Raw genomic sequence first — 3,162 nt, 5'->3', positions numbered from 1 at the left:
CATCCGTGCCGCAGTTTCTCTGTGCGCCCGGCCCCCGCTCCACGCGGTCTGACATTTCCGAGAAGGCTGACCCCTCTCAGCGGCAGAACTCACCTTTGCATGCTTGCGTCCCTGGAGGGCACCGTGGCCCCACCCAACAAAGGGGCAAAAGGATCCTCGTGCATGGAGCACCAAGTGCCAGGCAGCGTCCTACACCACGTCTCGCTTAATCCTCACAGCAAGCCTGAGCTAGGGCATACCGTGGCCCCATTTCACAGACAAGAAAACAGAGCCCAGAAAGGTGAAGTGCCCTGTACCAGGTCCCTCAGCTAGTTGGTGATGGATGGAGCCGGGTGGGACTCACACCTCATGGTCCACATTTGCCATTTTTCCTAGCCCAGAGCTGTGCATCCAATGTGGTAGCCACTAGCCACGTGTGGGCATTTAAGCATACATCTAGTAAAATGAAATCAATAAATGGTGCACCAGTCTCATTTCCAATGCTCAGTAGCCCCGCGTGGCAGGTGGCTATGACCGTTCTGGACAGTGCAGGCACAGAACGCTTCCATCTCGGTAGAAAGATCTGTTGGATGGCACTTTTCTAAAATGTCAGAGAAGAAAGAAACCTCAGTGATTTCATGCTTGCGTGGGGAGCCAGGCCATCTGCCCTTGGTCAGCGCTCAGGGGGATATGCTGGAAGTCACTTTCCCTGCATGAGATCAGAAGAAAGGCAGTCCTGGCTCTCCGGGCTGTGTGCTGCCTTTCTCCTGGTTTGGGCTTCAGTCAGTTCTACCATGACAGGTGTCATCAGGTTCCTCCCCACTTCCCAGTGACTGTGTGAACTTCCCATTATCCTGGTAATAATTCCTCTCCTGCTGTCATCAGAGTTGGGCTCTGTTGTTAGACGAGCTGACACAATGGTACTCATGAGAATTAGATCAACTCGTTTCTAGGCTGGAGTTTGCTCCAGGAGAGGCGGGGGCAGGGGGTTCTGCTGGGGTCCACATGCTGCCTCCAGACCAGGACCCCTGTCCCAGCCCCACTGCCTCTTGCTACTATTGCAGCGTACTCGCTGCGTCTCCCCTTCATCAAACCGACCAGGGCTCCAGAATTTCTCAAGACTTCTTTCCTTCTCTGAGCTTTTGAGAATCAAATTTTCCCTGTTTATCTGCTGAAATAACTTCCCTTGGCAACAAGTGCTGCACAGTCCAAGCCGGGTGGGAAAGGGGACACGCTGTGAGAAAGCAACGCTGGGAGTGGACGCGTGTCAGAAAACCAGTCTAGGAGAACCCCTCATCCCACTCTGTCCAGACAGAGAGAGTTCCTGGGACATGGGAACTTTGATGATGAAGCATGGGAAGTCCTGGGCAGACCAGGACCGGCTGGTCACCCTGCACTGCACAGCTACCACTACTAATCCCATTTCTCAGCACAGGATGAAGGTCAGGTCCTCATCAACAATGTCTTAGCAATGCCCCCTCTCTGATACATAAAATCAAATCTCATTTTCATTTTCATTTCCTTTAATATGAGTGATTAGAAGCATCTTTTCCTGTGTTTGAAAGACATATTTTCTATTCTTGCTTTTCTGAATTGTCTATTAATACCATTTCATGTACCTGTGTCTTTGTCCTTGAAAATTATAAAGCAGTGACGACATCCAGTTAAACCTCGTGGGTTGATGACATCTATTTACTTTCCCCCATCATACCCCACCTGTTTGACAAGGAGGACTAGGAGCTGTGTAAACCCACAGTGCTAATAGAACAGGGGAAGGACGTTAGTGGCCTGAGGATTTCAGCAAGCTTTTGGCAGGCATTACTAACTGACTCCACATGGGGAGGAAGTTACAACCCAAAAGAAAATATTGATTTGATGATGAAAACGTGAGCCCAGAATCCTTCCAAGGAAGAGATGGATGCTAAAGATGGGGATGGGAATCTCCCAGAGAGAAGAACAAAAAAGCTGAGAAGAGGGAAAGTAAGAGAGAAACAATGAGAAAAATTAGGAGTTCAGTCCACAACATACAAAAGTTCCAGGAAAAGAACACAAAGGGGAAAGGGGGTGGATTATCAAAGAAATAATGAAACTTTCCTAGACTGGAGGGGGCCAGCTAATAACAAGAGAAGAAAGACCCTCAGTGAGGGTGAATCATCACACAGAACATTGTGGATAAAGAGAATAGCCTAGAAGCTTCTCATGATGTGAAGAAAAGAAAAAGGACTTGTCATATACGAGGCCTTAGGATTAGGAATGGCATGAGGTGTCTTAAATCTGGATATTGGAAGTGAGAAGTAATGCTATGCCTTGGAAATTTGAGAGAAAATAATTTTTAAGCTTAAATTTCTATACCTTGCTAAACTATTAGAACAAGTGAAGACACATTTAGACGTTCAAGGACTAAGCATATTTGCTTCTGTGTGCTCTGCTCCGGGAATCCACTAAGAGATGTGCTGCATGGAGACCAGGGAGTCAACACACAACCCAGAGGCACAGGGGACCCAGCCCAGGAGTAGGACATCAGGTACCCAGTATGTCTGGAGAGCACTGGTAGTAAGGAATTGGGATTTGGTTCTGAGAGCAGTGAGGCTGAAGTCATTAGGAGAAGAAAACAAAACTCACAGGCCGGCGCCGCGGCTCACTAGGCTAATCCTCTGCCTAGTGGCGCCGACACACCGGGTTCTAGTCCCGGCTAGGGCGCCGGATTCTGTCCCGGTTGCCCCTCTTCCAGGCCAGCCCTCTGCTGTGGCCAGCGAGTGCAGTGGAGGATGGCCCTGGTGTTTGGGTCCTGCACCCCATGGGAGACCAGGAAAAGCACCTGGCTCCTGGCTCCTGCCATCGGATCAGCGCGGTGCGCTGGCCGCGGCGGCCATTGGAGGGTGAACCAACGGCAAAGGAAGACCTTTCTCTCTGTCTGTCTCTCTCACTGTCCACTCTGCCTGTCAAAAAAACAAAACAAAACAAAACAAAACAAAACAAAAAAACTCACAAACTATTTGTAGTTGGTTTTTTTTTTTTTTAAAAAACAATATTTTAAAAAGATTTATTTATTTGAAGGTCAGGGGGTGGGAAGAGAGAGACAGAGAGATTGATTCCATTTTTCTGGTTCATCCTCTACATGGCTGCAACTGCCAGGGCTGGGCCAGGCGGAAGCCAGAAGCCTGGAGCTTCCTCTGGGTCTCC

This window comes from Oryctolagus cuniculus, chromosome 11, assembly GCF_051225735.1.
Source record: "Oryctolagus cuniculus isolate XC-2025 breed Fujian yellow rabbit chromosome 11, ASM5122573v1, whole genome shotgun sequence".
NCBI lineage: Eukaryota > Metazoa > Chordata > Mammalia > Lagomorpha > Leporidae > Oryctolagus > Oryctolagus cuniculus.
The sequence above is the reverse complement of the archived record's forward strand: the minus strand, read 5'-3'. Positions refer to the sequence as shown.